At 44.0% G+C, this 22,607-nt stretch overlaps 1 protein-coding gene and 1 pseudogene across 4 annotated transcripts in view; both read right to left on the bottom strand.

Moving 5' to 3' along the window:
* The window catches only part of WDFY3 (WD repeat and FYVE domain containing 3), a 217,632-nt gene that overhangs the window by 167,145 nt on the left and 27,880 nt on the right, over nucleotides 1–22,607 (bottom strand). The gene's annotated exons all lie outside the window — the stretch shown is intronic.
* On the bottom strand, nucleotides 17,476–17,746 carry LOC308427579 (large ribosomal subunit protein eL37-like; annotated as a pseudogene). The gene has a single exon. The product of its transcript is annotated as a large ribosomal subunit protein eL37-like (transcript).

Below are 22,607 nucleotides of genomic sequence, written 5' to 3'. Positions count from 1 at the left end.
ATCCTCCTTCCATCCATGCATCCTCCATTCATCCATGCATCTTCCATTCATCCATCCATCCTCCATTCATCCATCTATCCTCCATTCACCCTCCATCCATCCTCCATCCATCCTCCTCCTTCCATCCTCCATCCATCCATCCCCCATCCATCCATGCATTTTCCATGCATCCATCCATCCTCCATTCATCGTCCATCCATCCATCCTCCATTCATCGTCCATCCATTCATCCTCCATCCATCCTCCATCCATCCATCCTCCATCATCCATCCATCCATCCATCCATCCATCCATCCATCCATCCTCAATCCATCCTCCATCCATCCATCCTCCTTCCATCCATGCATCCTCCATTCATCCATGCATCTTCCATTCATCCATCCATCCTCCATTCATCCATCTATCCTCCATTCACCCTCCATCCATCCTCCATCCATCCTCCTCCTTCCATCCTCCATCCATCCATGCATCTTCCATCCATCCATCCATCCTCCATCCATCCTCCATCCATCCATGCATCTTCCATTCATTCATCTATCCTCCATCCATCCATGCATCCTCCATTCATCCATCCATCCTCCATCCATCCATCCTCCTTCCATCCATCCTCCATCTATCCTTCATCCATCCATCATCCATCCATCCATCATCCATCCATCCATCCATCCTCTATCCATCCATCCATCCATCCATCCATCCATCCATCCATCCATCCATCTGCTCTAGTCACAAACCTAGGTGCTACCCTTCCCTGTCCTGCATGCCATGTGAGTTTCATCAGCTCTACCCACAACCCACAGCTCAGCTCATCCTTTTTGCTTTCTGACCACCTCATATGTAACTGCCACGCCATCTTTGGACTGCGATGGCCTCTTTCCTGTTTTCAACAATTGTACTCATCATTTGCAGGCAAGGTACTTCTGGTTAACAGAAACACTAATTGGTAAAGGTAAACCCACAAATAGCTCTCCATGCACTGGATAAATTCCTCGCTCTGAATCATGACTCCAAATAATCTGATCCCTTCCTCCCTCTTAAACTGCACTCCACTCCCTGGCTGGACATCTCTAGCATCATTTCAACTCCTCACACACCCACTGCTCACAGCACAGAGCCTTCTTCAGTGCTATGAGTTCCTGGCAACAGAGCCTCGGTCCCCTGCTTAAGGTCTGCTGTGCTGTGCTTCTGACACTGCAGGTGCACCTCTCCCCACTGCGCTGTCCTCTCATCTTCCCTTGTCTTCCCACAGACTACCCTTATCAATATTGGTAAATATCTGTATGTATTCCACACACTGCTCTTATCAATATTGGTAAATATCTATGCATTACTCTAACTCCACACCAGACCATGATCTCCAAGTAGACAGAACACACCTGTCTTGTGATCAATACTCAGCGCCTGGCATACAATAGGAACTCAAAAATTTCTTAATATGTAAGAAATTATGGCTTTAAATGCTTTAATTTTTGTTTAAGTTGTTCTAGGCTACAAAGTTTTTCTAGGATACAAAGTTCAAGACTATACTTTTTTCTCCACTACTGCATAAATGTGTTTCACAGAAGTGTTTTGTCTTAAAGATACAGTGGATTTTTTACAAGCCACTCCTTTTACAAGCAACATAGAACTCAGACAATTTTCACATTTTCAGATTCTCAGTGAAAAAAAACTGAAATAAAATACTTAGGTAGTAGCCCAGTTAATTATATTTATATGTAGTTTGGCTACTTTGCATGATTAAAAACAAGCAAATTATTTTAATAAAAGCACTATTTAAAATGTTTATAACTATTTCTATGGAACTACTGTTTTAATATCAAAAAATGATATATACATTGTAGTCAGGTCCAAAACCAAAAATATAAATCACTGTCTATTCTATAAAATATATATATGCAGACTCTTATACACCTCCTTCCGAATGGAGCCTATAATTCCCTGTCCTTATTCATGCTTTGAAATCCTGTGTATTCCTGTCAGCTTTGGCTGAAGCCCAAGTGTGTGGCGAGTTCACGAAAGGCAGCTTCCTTGGTCTCTCTCATTCACTACTTGCTCTGAAGGAAGTCAGCTTCCATGCTGGGAAGACATATGTTTGACCCTATAGAGGAACCCCATGTGAGCAGAAAAGAAGCTTCCTAAACACAACTAGTAAGAAACTGGCATCTCTGTCAACAGCCATGGGTATGAGCCATCCAGGCAAAAGGAATCTCCAGCCCAGTGACAAATCTAGTGATGCCTAGCCAACATCCTGGCTATAATCTCTTGAGACATCTGAAGCCAGACCACTTATCTAACCCTGTCCTGAATGCCCAGCCCACAGAAACCTGGAAAATAGGTGTGTCTTTCTAAGTTGGCATGTCTGAATACCATCATTATGTGACTAACGCACATGTATTCATTTAATAACTACTAGCATGCACTCCTTTGTCCTACATTCCCGTGTTAAATCCCATGGAAACAGCAGAAACATGGGACACTAACTATCACAGAGGGAAGAAAGCAGCCTACCACTCTGTGGGCACTCTACAGATACATAGATAAATGCCAGGTATGGTGGCTCACACCTAAAGTCTCAGTACTTGGGAGACCTAGGCAGGAGGCTTGACCTGAGTTTGAGGCCATTCTGGACAACATGGTAAGTATCAGGCCAACCAAGACTACATAACACAACTTTGATCCAAAGAAACCATAATAATAAATGCATGAAGTAATATAAATATAAAATACTACCTACGATACTAAGGAAACAATACAAAGTTCCAGAGGACGGGAGGAGGAGCCCAGCTGCCCTGGAAGGAGAACAGGAGGAAAGAGACTTGAGAGTGGCAGGTGACAGACGAGACCCGAGTCCTGTTGGTGAGGAGAGCTACAGGACACCACACTTGGGCTTCAGCCAAAGCTGACAGGAATACACAGGATTTCAAAGCATGACGTGATTTGCAATCCACAGGGAGGTTCACAGTGAAGACCAGAAGTTCGAGTTTGGGGGCAAAGGAGACAGCATTATGGGTAAACCACATGAGAAACTGAGTTTGGGTCTTCAGAACCAATATAAAAGCAGATGAACAGCTTGGTAATTATCCCAATTCTGGGAAGGAAGAAACAGAAATGCTAAGAGATGTGTTCATGGAAAAACCCTGCCTCAATACAGAGGGAAGAGAGACAACCAAGGAAGAGGACATTTGACATGCCAGTGTGCACCTAAACACAGATGTACTTGTATGTATATACAAACATGCTCCCCACATACAGAGGCATACTCCAATACCACTGACACATACAGGAAAAATAAACAGACATAAAAACCTGTCTCAAATAAAGCAAACCCAACCAAGCCACTAACTCTGAAACATCATGCAAACAATTTCTAGTCATGTAAATAATTGGTCTCTCCTTCCTGTATTCTTTCTGTAATCAATTATGAAGTATGAAGTAATCATTTAGTGTCTTCAAACTTTTCTAAGCATCTACTTTTGCTTACATGTATGTCTGTGTGCTACATGCATTCCTGGTGGCCTAGGAAGTCAGAAGATGAAATTAAGATTCTCTGGAACTGGAATTATGGATTGCTGTGAGCCGTGTGAGTACTGGGAATCGAACCCAGGTCCTCTGAAACAAGAAGCATTCTCAACTACCAAAATGCCTCTATAATATCTAGCTTCTAAAGAAATTATGGCACTAATTGAATAACCGAACATTTGCTGGGCAGGGCACTGATGTTCCTCAAATGACACCTATCAGAATTTGTAATAAAACTGACACTTGGAGTCCTTTCTGAAGTACCACAGATTAATAAAACTATTAAGAGCAAACCTGAATCTGTGTGTGGCATGTGCTTGCAACACAGTCAGGAAGCACGGCTCACAAATCCCAAGTAGCATGACTTGAGAAATAGATTAGAGTGCACACATGTGCATGTGTGCATGAGTGTGTGTGTGTGTGTACGTGTGTGTGTGTGTGCCTGTGTGTGTGTGTGTGTGTGTGTGTGTGTGTGTGTGTGTGGTCCCAGGGACTCAAGCCCAGTCCTCACACATTAGGCAAGCTCTCTCACTGAACTATATCTCCAGTCCTTAAGAACAGAAACATTTTATAAATTACATATTAAAAGTAGCAGCTAGTGGCTAGAGAACCATTTGGGTTAATCAAGCAATGGGCCCACATCAGAAGGCAGCAAACGTCAGGAGTGTCTGTAACCCCACCCGGCCTGCTATGGGCAGGTGGGCGGTGCAGGCAGATAAAGCCACAAAAGCTCACAGGCAGCTAGCTGCTCTAGCCACCCAGCAGAGAAACTGAAGTGGAGGTCGGTGCAGACAGCTGTGAGGTGCCGACACTCACCCACAGAGTATGGCAAGTTAATATGCCATTGGAATGACGGGTACACGGTGGTAAAACGGTACTGGATACCCAGGCAAACCTCTCACATGTACAGCCAATGGATTTCCAATAGGGAGTCTAGGACTATTCATGGTGGGGGGTGGGGAGACAATCTATGTAAATTAAAAGCAAACAGCAATAACAAAAATACTTTGAAACTAGGAACAGCCACATGAAAGCTAACTTCTAATGCACTATAGATGTAAATTTTTAAGATGAAACCATATAACTCAAGCAAACAGGGCGGTTCTTTGTGATCTCGAATTTCACAATGGTTTGCTTCAGTTATGTCACCAAAACAACAAGAAAGTAATAAATGTACAAATATCTTCAATAAAACTCAGTATTTTGATGTATTAACAACTTCATCAACAAAACAGATGTATCTCATGATGGTCTAAATATCCAATATACAAAGAGATGTCTTATAACACTAACAAGAAGGTTAACACAGTATTAAAATGGCCAAGTGTCTTAGTTATGGCTTTACTGCTCTGAACAGACACCATGATCAAGGCAAGTTTTATAAGAACAACATTTAATTGCGGCTGGCTTACAGGTTCAGAGGTTCAGTCCATTATCATCAAGGCTTAGCAGTATACAGGCAGGGATGACATAGGAGAAGTTGAGGGTTCTACATCTTGTTACGAAAGCAAACAGAAGACTGGCTTCCAGGCAGGTAGGACAAGGGTATTAAAGCCCATGCCCACAGTGACAAGGCTATATCTCCTAATAGTGCCACTCCCTGGGGCAAGAGAGTGCCCCTCCCCCCACACACACACTTAAGTGTTGCTCAGTGCTTCCTAAGAGACAGGTCCCTGTATGACCCAGCAAGCTCTTTTTGAAAGCTCTGAACACAGACTCAGACACAGATGCTAAGATCCTCAGACTTAGCTATTAAGAGAAAAGTACACAACAGAAAGTGGCACGTTCACATGATACAGTATCACTCTGTCCTAAACAGAAAAGGCACATGTAAAGGGCAAATGTCTTAAGGTCACACGGGAATGTCTGAGACAGGCAAATGCAGAGACAATGTAGAACAGAGATTGCCAGGGGCCAGGAATGAGAAGGATTGCTTCCCAGGCAGTAGAGATTCTGAAATAATGAGAAGTTCTGGACCTAGAAGTGATAACTACAAAACAGTCTAAATGCACAGAGTGCCAGTGAATCACAGTTTCATCTAATAGAAATAGATTTTTAGATTGCACATATTCAACCGTAGTAAAGATCCATTTATTATGTATCATTCGTGGTTTTTGAACAAATGTATAAAGCCTGACAAAGCAAAATTCCAAACTAACATGAATCGATGCCATTCAAAGAAAACGTAAACAGTAAACTAGAGCATCCAATTCTCTGATCCTTAAAGAAAAACCACCAAGGACCCTGATGTGATGGTTTTGAAAGCACAGCCATGGTATTCAAATTGTGAGGGAAACTCAAACATTCTAAAGAAAGAAAAGCAAGGTTCAGTGAAAGCTAGAGGTCTTTAGCTGTATATTTTTACATCTTTTCTATTTCTCTATCTCAAAATCTCTCTTATACTAGCTTAAAACTAGGATCCCCCCAGTGATTAAAAGTAATGACTGTTCTTCCAGGGGCCCTGAGTTCAATGCCCAGCAAGCACATGGTGGCTCACAAACATCTGTAATAGGATCCCACACTCTCCTCTTCTGGTATGTCTGAAGACAGGTACAGTGTACTCATTCATATTCACTAAATAAGTAAACAATTAAAAAAACCAAACTAGGATTCCCAAGAGAAAATACATTTAACCGTGGACAGTAAAGGAAAACCACCAAAACCAGGATACCAGCAGAGAGCAAAAATAGCCTGCAAACCTTAGTTCACAGGAACTGGAATAGAAAAGGCCTAATTCTTTTAAAATGCACACCGACGGTGAGCCGCTCTGTGATGCTGGCAAGTGGTCGCTGCTGCCTTCTAGTCACGAGTGCCAGCGATCTTCACAGACTAATCAAGAGCCTGCTTCACATTCCGCTAATCCTGAAATTACAGCTGACGTTCTTAACCATAAAGCCAGCGCCTTATTCCGGGCCTAAGGGCAAGTGCTCATTTTAAAAAGTTCAAGTTTTATTATGAGTTGGCTAGCTGAAGGAAAACATCCGGTTTGTGGACATCCTGTAATTTCAGAGATTTCAGAGATGCAATAAACAGCATCATGAACTAAAAACAGAAAACACAAAGAGAATAGATCAAGAAATGCAGGGAAAAGCCCCTCTGGGCAGCTCATAAGAGATGTCCACAGGAACAGCACAAACCCAGGCAACTGCAGCTCTGAGGTGACTCCATCCTCTTCACCCAACTCCTGCCAGGCATCATGTCTGTCTCGGTGGCCCACACTGCAGGACTCGGTGAGCAGAAAGCAGCTCTTTATTATCAGCCCAAGAGAGGTAGTAATATCTTCTCCCCCAATGCTGGAGACTACCCAGAGTCTCAGCAAGGCACTACCAGCAAGCAATCTGCTTCTTAGGCAGCAGGGAATGGCTCTTATGCAAACCTTTCCCCTCCTCTCAGTGTATCCAGAATGTGTTGCAAATGGCACAGTCACGTGCACTGTGGTTCTATTCACAATGGCTAAGAAATGAATCAGCCTAGATGCCTATCATCGAGGAATGAAAACACTGAAAATATGGTATATAAATACAAGGATGGCATTTTACTCAAATGTAAAACGAATTATGAAATTTGCAGGCAAATGTCTAGTACTGGAGAAAATTAGAGCATTATTCTATCAGAGAAACCAACAGCGCATGCTCTCTCTTCTGTGTGACTCCTAGTTTCAAATCTCTAACCTTGTGTGTTTGATTGTGAGTTCCCTTGGAGGCCAGAAACTGGAAAAGGGTCACAGAGAGAGAACCACCAAAGGAGGGGCTGGCAGAACCTGGGGGACAGAACCTGGGGGACAGAGGTGGAGACAGCAGAGAGATGAGGATGAGGAGAGTTGGCGGTGTCAAGACTATGCAAACTATTGTCCTGTAATCAAATTTTAACATCATGGACTGAACACAATGGTTCATGCCTCAAAACCCAGAACTCAGGAGACAGAGGTAGAGTTTGAGGTTAGCATGGTCGACATACTGAGCTCCAGGCCAGCAAAGAATACAGAGCAAGACCTTTTCTCAAACAAACAAACAAGACCGCCAATAAACAAAATAATATAGCTTATAATAATAATTAAAGGAAGAGCTTGAAATGGAATATTACATGTAGCTAGAGAGAGCTCCCAGAAGCCATGGATTATTTAACTAACACTCCTCTAATAGATATGGGATACCTGCAAGAAGGCCCCAAAAGACCCCCAGATAGTACAGGATCCTGACGTACTTGTGGCTGCCCATCAGAATCAGGTGAGACCCTTTGGCCCAACACACCACACACCCTGAATACATGATAGAGAAAAATGAAGCTGGAACTGAGCTGGAAGCCTCCTCCCTGCCAGCTTTCACTGCCCCAGAATCCACTGTGCAGGCTTGCTGGGGTAGACCTGAGAAACTTCAGTTAGCCCAGCTGGGACTCAGGCTACCAGGCAAGATAAGCCCACGTGTGCAATAGTGGCTCTCCTGCTAAATGCGTAACCAGCTGCTGTCTGAGTGGACTCGAGATCTCTGCTCCCCTGAAAGGATTTCATGCTCAGGACTGTACCCTGGTCAAAAGCCATGGCAGGGGAAATCACATGCCCTCAGGAACAGTCCTCAACACCGTATTTCGGCAAATAGCAGTGTCAAGCTACCCTCTAAATAGCTGGGTGTATACATGCACACACTGACTCAGACCACTCTCAGCCTTAATCAGAGAAGCCTCTCCTTTTCCAGAGAAGAGTGGGAATGCAGAAATAAACAATGAAGGAATCACGGCCCTAAACAAGACATCCCCACAAAGGCTCAGGGAACAGTAAGGAAGAGAAGACAGGAACAATCTAAGAACCAGAGACAGAAAGACAGGCTTTAGTTTCCTAGGCAGGACAAAGTCATAGCAACTGTGGATGCCTGCACCGATTCCGCCCCAAAACGATCCCACAGACAGTCGGTCCGGCCTGGGTGAAGGGCCTCAGGAGACTGTGCCACCACTCACGACTGGACTTTGCTACTAACTGATTCAGGGGATAGAGAATAGAATTCAGTGGATAGAACCTCGGTTCCGTATCCACTAATGATGTCACCAGGCCTCAGTGGTTCCAAGCCAATAGTCACACAGATGGCCCCAGTTAAATCATACCAGTCACAAAACAAAACCATTATTCATGAGCCTAGGGAAGGGACTGGCAAGGATGAGTGGGTGTGGCAGGGAGAGAGGTAAGAGGCTCAGTGAGGGAAAGAGAAATCCAAGTACATCGTACACTTGGTTGAAACTGTCAAACAACAGAATCAATCAGGAATAAAAATAAATAAATAAATAAATAAATAAAAAACAGAAACCCCAGACCTCTTGTGATCTTTTATCATTCTTCAAATTAATCTGACCCTTAATAAACTAGAATTAATACAGAGTTAAAATAACTCTAATAAAAGCTAGCACACGGCATGACTGCAGCTTAAAACTAAAAGGCAAAGTATATTCCTTTGAGAAAATAAGTTTTGAGAATCCTCTCTTGTTGAATTTGGATTCTGGCTACCAAACGTTTACAAACTGTCTCCTTAGACCGACCAACACATGATACTGATAGTTCTACTTTAACAATATTAACCATTGTTGGTGACTTAGTTATATCATTATGAATAAATTCATTGACAAAAAAATCCCAGTGTCATGTCCTTCCATAGCTCCAGGGATTGGCCTATCTGGAGTAGCAAGGGAATAAAGAAAAAATCAGATACACAGACAGGCACACATACAAAAGAATCTACAATGTATCTGGGAGGCTGGGCTTTTTGATAGAGAAATGATACATCCTGAAAGCTCGAAGTGTTTATTATACACAACTGAACAAGAAGGAGCCAGGGTTAGTGTATACAGCTGATCAAGGAGGCAGGGTTAGTGTATACAGCAGACCAAGGAAGCAGGATTAATGTATACAGTGAAACAAGGAGGCAGGGTTAGTATACACAGCAGACCAAGGAGGCAGGGTTAATGTATACAGCAGACCAAGGAGGCAGGATTAGTGTATATAGCAGACCAAGGAGGCAGGGTTAGTATACACAGCAGACCAAGGAGGCAGAGTTGGTATATACAGCAGACCAAGGAGGCAGGGTTAATGTATACAGCAGACCAAGGAGGCAGGGTTAGTGTATACAGCAGACCAAGGAGGCAGGGTGAGTATACACAGCAGACCAAGGAGGCAGGGTGAGTGTACACAGCAGACCAAGGAGGCAGGGTTAGTGTACACAGCAGACCAAGGAGACAGGGTTGGTGTACACAGCATACCAAGGAGGCAGGGTTGGTGTACACAGCAGACCAAGGAGGCAGGTTAACTACTCTAAGTAGGTCTTCAGGCCATTAACATCTGAGGAGAAAAGGCTAGGTGGGATGTTTTCTGCACACACTGTCAACATTCACACTTCTCCCTGAGATAGGTTTGCCCATCCCTCTGAGCTTCAACAGGGGAAGGGAAGGCTTTGCCGTGCGCACAGGGCTGACATACTGGAGTCCTTGACAAGCCGTGCTCATATCAACAGCCCACCTTCACTCACAACATAACTGCCTCCCTACCCCAGTAAATCCCATTTACCTTGACTTGAAATTAGACATACAGTTTTAGTCTATTTATCTGGGGCCTTTTTTGACACAAGATCTCTACATAGTCTTGTCAGTCCTAGAACTCACAATGTAGACCAGGCTGGCCTTGAACTGACAAAGATCATCTGGCCCCTACATCCCAACTTCCCCAGATTAGAGAGGTGCAATGCCATGCCCAGCCAGAGTCACACAATTCTGATGCTCAGTCTAACACACCACTTGAATTGCTTCACTGATAACTCTCATGTCTTTTCTATAGACTTCGCACTTGTTCAGATGACAGAGCTACAGACACCTAGAAAGGTGAGGGCTGGACTGAGAACACTAAAAAGAGGAGACCCCAGAACCAAAGGCCCACGGGTGAGCTCAGACTCCTCTTTTCCCAGTCACTGAGAGCTGGGGTCTCGGCCAGGTGGGCTAGTGGCTTTCAGAGAACAGATGGCTACTGAAGGCGTAGGACAGATGCAGCCTACCGAGTTTGAAAATCCTGTAGCAAGGTTTAAGTAAAGCAAGTTTGCTTGGTAACTGAAAAGACACTTGCTAGAGCAGAACAGAGCCATTAGCAAACAGGATTACAGAATGTCAAAAGCCAAGTAAGAAAACATTTATGATGTATACTTCAGAGCAGCTCTACTGATGATGCATCATGGGTCAAATGGTTGCACATGAAAACCTTGAGAAAATGGAGTAATGTGAAAAGGTACCTTCCTCTTGCACAAACAGGTGAAAATATTGACGAGCAAGGATTTTGTTATCACTGGAAGACGGGCCAAATGAAGGGATCAACGTGAATCTGTATTTTAAAATGTAGCTGAACTTGGTCCACCTGTAATCTTAGCATTCTTAAGTTCTAGGCCATCCTAGGCTACAGAGTGAGTTTGAGACTACAGAAGACCCTGCCTCAAAAGAACAAACAGCAGCAAAACTGTTAACTTTATACATCTATCTATGTAACAGGAGCATGATATATACACACAAATGATACATATATATGCATATATGTTTTTATGTATAAAGCACACATATTTACTAGCTTTGTTCCCTGATGGCGCCTACAAACAAAATACCCAGCATTGAAAGACATGCCAAGTGTCTCTATCTTGAGTTCTTCTTGGTGAAGACTCATAGCCACTCAGGGCAATGACTAATTCCAAGTGCTAAGTGTTAAAGCCACATGATAAGCCTTCTTATAAAGGGTAAAAATAAGGACATGCTCACTTAAAAACTGTTGGGCACAAAAAAGGACAGAAGAGTCCAGTGAGACGTGGGGCAGTTTGAGAACCAAATTCTGGGAAAATAATGAATCAATAATTGTGGGGGAGGGATAAAGAAAAGTGTGAATTCATACTAATAATAAACAGAATAATTCCAACAATTATCACCAAGAAATGTTACATATGAGAGATGAACTATTATGAGGAATTGCATTTTAATTATCTTATAGTGCCTCCGACCTCACAGACTCTTCATTAGCTGCCAAGGGACCACAATGACCACAAAGGGAAGAAACCGAACAAGGAAACGGGTGGTCAAAATCTGTATCTCAGATAATGGGCAAGACATATCCTTATGTAATATTTCATCCAAGGATGCTCACTTGATATTACAGCAAGTAAGAGGCATGCCCACAATAAAACAAAGGAACAGTAGGGTAAGGGCACTGTGCACACTCAAGACACTCAACAAAGGCATGGTGTGAACAACTGTTACAGAGTCACAATGCACACTCAAGACACTCAACAAAGACATGGTGTGAACAACTGTTACAGAGTCACAATGCACACTCAAGACATCCAGCAAAGGCATGGTGTGAACAATTGTTACAGAGTCACAATGCACACTCAAGACATCCAGCAAAGGCATGGTGTGAACAACTGTTACAGAGTCACAATGCACACTCAAGACATCCAGCAAAGGCATGATATGAATGACTGTTCCAGATAAGAGAGAGTTAGGACCTGCTATAGTCTGAGTGAGAAATGCCCCAATCAATTCATGTAGTGAATGCTTGGTCTTTAGCTGGTGGTACCCGGCAGGAAGGAGGAGATTACCAAGGTAACTCTGATGGTTGGTTTCCCTTACCTCTTCTGCTTCCTGAGAAGCTGAGCCTCTACCATAATTCTGCATCCATGATTTTCTGCCCGAGTGATGGGAACCACCCCACCATGGGATGAACCTCTGGGACCATGAGCAGCACCTCCCTCCTCTTTAAATTTCGTCTCAGAGTTTTGGTCACAAAGGGGACTTAATACAACATCTAGATCAACAAAGGACCACAGATGAGCTCACTCACTGGAAGGACAGCAAAGTGCTCTAAGGACCGTTGGTCTGCTACAAAGCTGAAGAAAAATAGTAGGTTAAAGTAACATAACGGACAACAGAAGCCTGTTGAGTAAGAGATTACATCCTTAGAATCCACACCAAGACTTAGAGCAAAAGCGTTGTCATGTATTGATGGAACTCTCAAATGCCCGTGTGTTTACACACACACACACACACACACACACACACACACACACACAGAGTCATATGTAAATGTGTAATAAACCCCAGGCTAAGGGCAACAATGTGCAAATCTAGATAAAAGAAACACAGTGTTCTCTACAGTATCCTCTGTAACTTCTCTATAATGTTGGAAATTATTTCTGAAGGACAACCTCAGAAACAGATCTGTTCTATTTCAGGGGTCCAGCACCAACCAACTGGCAAGCTGAAAAACTTGCCCACGACCTACATTATGCAATGATATCACTTTCCCTCCCTTTCCTTCAAGTCCCACACCCAAAACTGTACTCAGGAAAGTTGTCCATCGTCAGGTTTCAAGTGGCCCAGTGATCAAGTGGCCCAGGATCTGAGCAGTAAAGCACTGAGTGCTTCATCTGGCCACTATTGTCACCTACTCGCCAACGCCCTGGGTCATCCTGCACACTGCTTAGAGTCCCATTTCATCTGACCATGAGCCTTCTAGGTTACTCAACAGGAAGTGAATTAGGCAGGAAAGAACTCACTATGAGTTTAAAAGTCACAACACTGACAAAATACATTACAGATGTATGTTTAGATCGTTCTTCCTCCTTTTGGATCTTGAGAAATAAGCAAATATCACTGCCCAGGGACTTCAGGAACTTCCAAAAGTACTGTCCAGTAAGTGCCATTAGCTCAGTCAGGAGACAACTGCAGAGGCCATCTTTGGTTTCTTTCTACATTTGCTTGTTTGTTTGTTTAGTGTACATGTGTGTGCCTGTGTTTGTGTACTTGCAGGTCAAGGACCACTCTCAGAAGTTGGTCTCTGCTTTCCACCATGAAGGTTCTGGGACTGAACTTCCCATTTGCCATGGCAAGAGCCTTTACCTGCAGAGCCATTGGGCTGGCTCTCTGGGAGCCACTCTTAAGGCACCCCCTGGGAAGCAATTCAGTCTGTGCTTCCTTCACAGATAACATGGAACTGAACTCTGGGAAGAGAGGAGTAAACACAGAGAAGAGAGAGGAAGGAAAATGAAGAGGAGGAGAAACACAACGTAGGGAAAGAAAAGGGGTGGCAAACATGGAGGACGCCAGGAAAATCTGTCCAGTCAGATTGCACAGCAGAGCAGCCCCTCGTCTTGACAAGGCAATATCCTACTAACTATCCCTCTCTGTCTACAGACACGCCTGGATGAGATCAGGGAGGACCGCTGTTTATCTGTTCTGTTGGACACCAGCTCTCACTAGGCAGCAAAACTGGAATTCACCACGCAGCACAGGCTAGCCTCACGGAATTCTGCACCATCAAGGCAGGCTCCAAAAAGCCACTCTATCAGTCTCCTACACCTCAGAGTGACATGGGGCAGTCCTACCGCCATGTCCGTGAGAACTGAAGGGGTTGCTTCTGCTGCTTTCATTTTGCACATATGTAGCTTCCCAGCTTGGGAATCAACACATGACCATATATGACTGAAGCTAAACGCAAGCAAACCTATGCTTCCTGTATACCAAAGCTGAATGATGCGCCGGTATCTGGCTTGCAGGACCCACTAATTTTGGATAACAGTAACAGGTTCAAGTACCCTCATGAGGAACTTTTGGACTATTTGATAAACATAAACACTTCCTAGACGCTCCATGCAAAGAATGTCATACACAACAGATGTGGAGATCCACAGTCTCAGCTCCTCAGACAAGGGTAGATCTCCAGTTCACACACGGGGGAAAAGCTGGTGAGCTAGACACAAGTACGAAGACCCCATGACTCAGGGCGTGACCTCTCTCCACAGAGCGTGATTCCTGCCTTTGGTGAGCATTTCCGTAAGACAGAATTTGTCTTTCAATCTTTAACTTAAATTATATATTCTGGGGCGCCGCCTGCACATTCTCCATTACAAGATGGCGCTGACATCCGGCTGGAGTTAGCAGTAAACAAGCCATGTGCGCACGTGCTGGGTAACTTTCCACTCCTTGAGCTCTGCCTCTCCCGTGGAGTCATAGGGCCTGATGAGTCTCAACCAATCAGGGGGCTCCACGTCCAAGGCAAGGACTGATCCCTTTATAAGGGGACGGGCTAGATAGTTCATGGTCTTCGCTTCTACTTGATGTATGCTTATGCTCTGCCTCTCGAGAGCATTAAAGTTTACCGCAGAAGAATCCTATTTCGTGTGCCGCGTCGTTCTTGCAGGCGAGACGGTTGCGCGGGACAATATATCATGGGAAGGGGGAGGTCAAAGATCCTCTCACTTCCAACCTAGCTCTTGCTTGGACTTCTATAGGTCAGAGCATGCCAATACATGTCTGCTAAAAACAAAACACAACAAAACAAAACACAACACAGGATTTTAGATGTAGCCAAGTCTGCATCTAAGAAAAAAGCAAGAATAAAAACTTGCTTTTTATACAAACTGCTTAAAGAACCAAAAGAAGCCCAAAGTGCATGTGTTTGCCCTAACTTCCACTTAGCTGGAAGCTGCTGAGAACTTCTTCCTCTTTATCCTCTCCTCTTGGGTGAGAGAGAAACCATGTTGCTCTTTTGGGATGCGGAAGTTAAAAACAGACTCAAAATACACTATTCCATGCTGTTCCACTTCCTAGTCTGACCCTGATTGAGACAGGGTCCTCTCTGTAACCCCGACTGGCTGGGACTCATTATGTAGCTGTGTTAGTCACTGTTCTATTGCTGTGAAGAGACACCATGACCGAGGCAACTCTTACAAAAGAAAGCTTTTAACTGGGGCTTGCTCAGAGATTTAGTCCATTGTCATGGGAGAGGTCAGGAAAGCATGGGCACACAGGGCCCTGGACTAGTAGCTGAGAGCTACACCCTGGTCCACAGCACAGAGAAACAGAATGCTGGGCCCAGTGTGAGGTTTTTTGCAACCTTAAAACCCACTTCCTCCAACAAGGTTATTAGTCCCACTCCAGCAAGGCCACACCTCCTAATCCTTCTCAAACACTGCCATTTCCTGATGACTAAGCATTCAAATATGTGAGCCTAAGGGAACCATTATTATTAAACTACTTTGATTTTAAAATTATTTAAACTGATTCAGGTTGTAGTTTAATTTGTAGCAATCCTCCTGCCTCAACTTCTAGAATCCTATGATTGATTGCAGGTGTGAGCCACCACGTGTGGCTAACCAAGGGGAATAAAATCCTTGTGTAGACAATGTTCCCTTTCTACTAGAAAGACCTAGGCTTTATCATGAAGAATGAGAACTTGACATAATTGAAAAACCAATGCAGATAACATTGCGACCCTGCCCTTGTCCTAGCCACACCTCTCCCGAGTTAATGACCCCATGGAAACAAAGCATCCTGCCTTCATCAGATTCTTTCAAGTTAACATCCTGTTCAACTTATTACATGAATGTTCTATTCCAGCTGCTTCTCCAGCCCTTTATTTCTTTCTGAAATATTTTCTTATTTCTTTTAGCACGTAACATAACTTTTAACATCAAATGTCTCTTTATTTTCTGTACCAAGTGACATGTTATCACTTCATTATCAAATGTCCCCTGCAGACACAGGCTAAGTCTCCAACTGGTGACAGAAGGTGGGGAAATATCAGGAGGTGAACCCTGGCTGGGAGACTTGGGCCACCATGGGTGTGCCTGAGAAGGACACTGGTCGTTCCTGCCTTCCCGTCTTTCTGCTTGCTGGCTGCCATAGAACAAGACCTATTCCATTTCCCTTCTTTTATGGTGTCCCTTTGGCACAGCCCAGAACAGCAGATGAAAACCTCAGTGGCAAAGTCAGTTGCTCATTGGAGGTGCTCTCCTTCCCCACGTCCACAGCAATGGTACCCAGCAGGTTTAGCCTGTCTGTAGTCGACTTAATCATCTGGCCCAGCCTCTGACAGAGGAAGATGGAGCTGAAATTTTGTCTCCTTACAAGGGAAAAAGCAATGATATATTTAGTAAAGTTCGTTCTGAGTCATGAAACTAAAGACTATTTTTCACAGCTGGGTCTAAGCATCAAAAATCAAAATTCCAGTTGGATCAGAGAACTGTCCTTAGCCCTGTGAGCAGACATTACTCTCCGCACACTGTCAAGCCGCAAGCACTGTGACAAGATTATTTTGTTTTTACAAAAATGTTTAAAAATAAAACAAATTCCTCTATGCAACATCAAAAGGAAATGCACTGAGAGCCGACGAAGACAGTCACGCAGGCGCTCCAACTGCACGGAGAGATCAAAGGGACCATCACTCTACACACAAACACGCTCTCCACGTGGCATACTCGCTATCCACTTGGCTCTCCTCATCACTCAGAGATTGCAGCAATGTGGTGAAGTACCTGTACGGCTGGCTCATACCCACATCTAGTATGTCATTACTCAGAGGCTTCTCCAATGTGGAGGAAAGGCCTGCACAGCTCATACCCACTTCCTAGGCATCTCTAGTCTTCTGTGGAGGCCTTTATCCTCAGCACAGGGACGTCACACGTTTGCTAAGCAAACGCTCTGCTAGTGAGTTACATCCCTGGGTTCCAGTTCCAGGACTCACCTCAGAGTGGAAGGAACTTCCTGCTAAGTGCTCAGTGCTACTCTACCATTCGAGTCAAGGTAGAAGTGAGAAGAATAAATTAAGATTATGACTGCTCTCTCTTTGCTTTCTGTAAATAAATGTATGTGACTCCACCAACCGTACAGAACTAACTCCAGCACAGAACCAGGTAACTGTCTCTTGTCATAAGGATGAGGATTTGTGACTGAACTATACACATCTTAATGCATACAGTATAGTGTTCACTGAACTGTCTCAGCAAGGAAAGCAAAAATTAGAGGACTAAGTTATATTTTTATAAAATGTGAATTATTTAAATGTCTTATGTCTTGTCTACTAATTATATTGTGAGTTGTTTTCTTTCTTTCTTTCTTTTCTCTCTCTCTTTTTTGAAACCAGAACATTTACTTTATGACTGATTGAAATCCTCAAGATGAACTGGATGCTGCAACAGCTGGCCTCTTGGGTTCGGTGTGTTCTTTCACGGAATCCAGTCTTTAGGTGCCTCACACGACCAGTCCTGGTAGTGTTTCATCTCTTAGCCTTGGTACTCCAATTATACATTCTCTTGTGCTTGGCGGGGTAGCCACATTTGCCACAGGTTGGCTTCTGAAGGTGGTAGGCCTTTGAGCCACAGCGGCGGCACAGAGTGCACGTCTTATTGTGACACTTTCCAAAGGATGATGTTCCTTTGGTCATCTTGCTTCTACCGATGAGGCCAAAGAGATGTGAGTTGTTTTCTAATTCTTAAAAAGTCTAGACACTCTGAGACCCAAGGCCTCAGGTAAAGTATGCAGGCAGGAGGAGTTTGGGACGGGGAGGATGGCTCAGAGGTAAGGGCACCTGCTACCACCTGGTCACCCAAGCTCGACCTTCAGAGATTCCACACCGTGGTAGGAAAGAGACAAGTCCTAAGGCTAGCCTGTGACTCCCACTTGTCATGTTGTGTCAGTGCGTGGGCACACAACTGCCCACCAAATGAGCAAATGTTTTAAGAAATAAATTGTAATCCGACCACTCATGAGGCAGAGGCAGGTGTGTTTCGGTGAGTTCACGGATAGCCTGGCCTACATAGTGAGTTCTAGGACAGCCAAGGCTATAGAATCTGTCTGAGAAAATAAAACAAAGCTAAAAAGGGAGTGGTATATTCAGTTTGGAGACAAAGAGGAAAAGCTGACAGGGGCTACACGTAGTTTTACTCTATTTGCCAGACACAGCAGGTTTGATCTGTTTGAGGCCCACTGCACCTTTAACAGAGCTAGAAGGTAGATACTTGTTTGCACTAGATTTAGAATGTATTCTGTGGAGAGCCGTTTTGGCACCTCTGAACAGTTGATGGCGGAGTAATATTAATATTATCCCAGGACATTTTGGGGCTAACCAAGGCAGGAATCTGGCCTCTGCGCTATGCCCTATAAGAGCTGTTATCAAGCACATCTACATCTGTAGCCCTAGGGCAGGTTCTAAGAATAAGGCTTTAAGGAAGTACATTTACATCTGTAGTAAGGGGTAGGGCCTTTTAGAATGCAGCACAGGGAAGTGCATTTGATGCTCCAGGCAGTATCCTTAGAAATGCAGGGTAGATTTTAGAATGTAGGCTCAGCAGTGTCCATTCCTGACCTCCAAGATTGTTAACTCATTTGATCCCTGGCTCAGAACAATTATTACCATTTTTGCATGTAATTAAAATGGTTTAAAAAGAGAGGACAAATTTAAAAAGCTTCGCTTTGGCCACGAGGCTGCCATATGTCCGGCCGAAGTCGTATATTGCAACTTTAACTAACTTGTCTTTTTCTTTCAATTCTCGCTCCAGTTCCGGGTGGACCTCTTGGGAGTTCGAGCTGGTCTCGCACAGTATTCTCATTCAGACTCATAAAGAAGAGCTACAGAAATAAAGTCTAGCACTGACTCAAAACCCACAATGCAAGAAAACACAAAGAGCTACCTCCAACTGAAACAGTTTCGAACTTAAATCTCCACAGCTTTCTTCAACTACAAGTCTGTCCGTTCCCTTCGTGGTTCCCAGCGATCATGTTATATGCACTGTCTTCCCGCCACAGCATCCTAGAGAATCCTCCATCCCCCGCCCTGCTCCAGAGAGCAAGCTCCTGTCTGAACACTGGACTGGACTCTTGTGAGAATGGCAGAATCGGGCCCTAGTCTTCTCTCTTACCAAATGGAATCCTCAGAGAATGGCCACTGCACATCCTTTAGAACAATCAAGGTGACTGTCTAGTTGGCCTTCACACTCGGACTCTGAGGGCGCAAAGAAAGCTGAGCGATCAGCAGGAAGAAACAAGAGTACAAGCAACACTGGAACAGAAGCAAAGGGACAGACACCTAAACATCCGTGAGCTGGCAACCCCGCTGCACTTCCTGTGCTGGATGGAGTCCTGCAGCCTTTGGCACGAAGATAATTCTTCTCAAGGTAACTCTTCCAAGCCAGGTATATCACATGCCAGTGATCCCAGCACACGGGAGGGTCACCAGGTGAAATCCTGTCTCATACACGCACCGTCTACAGAGGTAAATGTGGGCACCTGTCCACCTACAGAGTAAACTAACACACTAAATACCAAAAATAGGACCAGGTGTGGCCGTGCTGAAGACTCAGTTTCAAGTCAGGACGTTCTCTCCCTAGATAGAATTTAACCCCATGAGGAAGAGTACACATGAAACACCTTACACCAAAACAACTTCCTATCAGGAATTTTTCATTGTTCTCACCAACAGAATAAGATTTCTATGTTTAATATAGTGACCCTTCATAGGTCATCACATTTATGGTCATTTACAAACACTAAATTCAAACACATACACAGTCAAAATGCTTTATGCCCTTTCAGGGTCAAAAAAGGAAGAAGTGAGATGTTTTCCCTGTGACCCCCAAGCAGTTGCTGAGTGAGCCCTGGAGCCTTTGCCTCCCTACAGAAAATTAGAATAATAATAGAATCTATTTGTGAGGAAGAATAAATGAAGAAGTGCACGGGAAATAAAAGAAACAGTAAGTGCTACCTGCTAATAATACTGCTTTTTTTACCATTAGCCACTATTCAGATAAAGTGGGTGGATCTCAAATATAAATGTGACATTATCAAACTGAATTCTTTGAACAGGCCATTCTTCAGCAGGTGCAAGAAATAAAAAATACTGTGAAAAACAAGATCCAAGAAACAGAGAAGATAAAGATAAGCCCACATGAAAATGTACTCTCTGATTTCTAGATGAACTTAGTGTGTGGGAAGACCCCCACAGCCAGGCACGATGCGTTCTTTGTTTCCGCCTAATCCTCTGTTTGTGTGTGTGTGTGTATGTGTACATATGTGTGTATGTGTGCATCTAATGTGTCTGTGTACATGTGTGTACGTATGTGTATATGTGTCTGTGTATGTCTGTGTGTAGGTTTGTGTATATGTAGGTATGTGTGTAGGTATGTATATATGTAGGTATGTGTATATGTGTACATATGTGTATGTGTACGTATGTGTGTATATGTGTGTGTATATGTATGCATTTGTGAGTGCATATGTATATGTGCATACATGTATACCTGTGTGTGTGTGTGTGTGTGTATGGTATGTCATATATATGACTCTGTCTTTTATCTATTCGAGCCACTTGCTTTTATATACAGCATCTGTGCATTCACAGGACCTTTTGAAATATGAATCTAGGCCTTTTTTAGTTCAATGCATGCAAAGCACTAAGCAGCCCCCAAAGAGCTCATGTCCCACAGACTTGCTGATGTCCCCAGGATTCATTTGTTTGCTCTTTCTTTTCTTTCTGACAGGATCTCCCTAGTAGTCCAGGCTGACCTCACACTCTGACTGTAGCCTCCAGATACTGAGGTTACATGTGTCCATACACTCCTAAAGAAAGAGCAGTCTTCCGTTTTATTATATAAAGGAAAAAAAAAAAAAAAAAAACATGTTTGGGCAAAGTCTGATGACTTCCTCCTCCTAAATGTCTTCCTTCTTTTTACTTACCCACAGATACATTTTTTTTCAAAGACTATCTCCCTTAGGAGGCCCCTAAGCAGCCATAGACATCTCACAACCATATTAATACATCCAAGTGTTTTTAGCAGAGATCCTGGTAAAACAGCCCACAGGAAGATAAAATGTGGTACATAATGGAATACCATCCAGCTATTAAAAACGAAGATTCTTGAATTTTGCAGCAAATAGCTGGAACTTGAAACTATCATCCTGAGCGAGGTACCCCAGAGGCAGAAAGACACATATGGTCTGTACTCACTTGTAAGTGGACATTAGTCATAGAGTACAGGGTAACCACGCTACCGTCCACAAATGAAACTGGATCGTAAGGAGGTCCCAAGGGAGGATCCAAGAATCTCACTCAGAGAATTTAACAGTCAGGAGGGATGGGTGGAGAGGAAGACACAGGCAGGAAAGGGGGTGAGGAGGGGAACAGGGCTGGGGATCCGGTGTTGTGAGGGGTGAGAGAGGGCTGGCAGTGAGAATGGAAAAGGGGGCAGCATATGGGTGGTATCTCTGGTGACTAGCTAGAGGAGAATCTATGGGGGTGACCCTAGCTGAGATTCCTACCAGAGAAAGACAGAAAGATAGAGGACCACCACAGGGTCTCACAAGAGCATGGGCTATCAACCAGAGTGCATGTAGGAGCTATACTTAGACCCCCTACACATTTGTAGCAATTGTGCAGTTTGGTCTTTATGTGAGTCCCCTAACAAGTGGAACAGAAGATGTCTTGGACTCTGTTTCCTGCCATTGGAACCCCTTCCCCCTACCTAGACTGCCTGATTGGGGCCTCAGTAAAAGATGATATGCCTAGTCCTGCTGAGACTAGGTGCCCCAGGGTAGGGTGGTATCCAAAAGGGGCTCCTCCTTCCCTGAGAAAGGGGAGGGAGCAATGGGGGAAGGAGTTTGTAAGGGTGGGACAGGGAAAAGGGGTGGGAGCTGTGAGTGGGATATAAAATGAATAAACAAACAACAGTCCACAGGGGAGTCCACAGGGGGAAAGGGCCAGCTCGCATCCTTGACAAGTCATAAGAAGTGCATCCCTGCATCTCTTCTGCTCCTTTTCCCAGGTCATGCAAAGCAAAGCCCTCTCACTGACTGTGCCAGGCTGCCTGTGAGTGACCATGGCATCTGACACATCCGATAACAACCAAGAACAAAGCCGTGTTCCTGATGAGAAAACGAAACCAGCCCCAGACAGACAGTTGAAAGCAGTAAGGCTGTGAGCTGAACAGTTTGGGGCCTCCAGGTTTCCACTCACACCATCAGGGACACAACAGGGGGTTGATTTTCCTTGGCTAAGGGAGGTCAATGGACACTTTGTTCTCCAAGTAAGCATCCTATCCTGGAGAGTGCTACGAATTTAAAATTCAGTTCAGTGAGGCAGCGTGCAAACAAGGTATTACTCAAAGCCTACAAGAAAGGGGAAAATTGCACCAAGTTTCACAGCAATAGATAAAGGGATGATGAAGATTATCAATATTCCCGAGTCTTAAATTATTTACTTAGTGACATTAGTTTATCTATAGTGAAGAAGACCAAGCTCAGGGCCTTAAACC

Source organism: Micromys minutus (assembly GCF_963924665.1).
Source record: "Micromys minutus genome assembly, chromosome: 11".
Lineage (NCBI taxonomy): Eukaryota > Metazoa > Chordata > Mammalia > Rodentia > Muridae > Micromys > Micromys minutus.
This window is presented reverse-complemented; position numbering and strand designations above follow the sequence as displayed.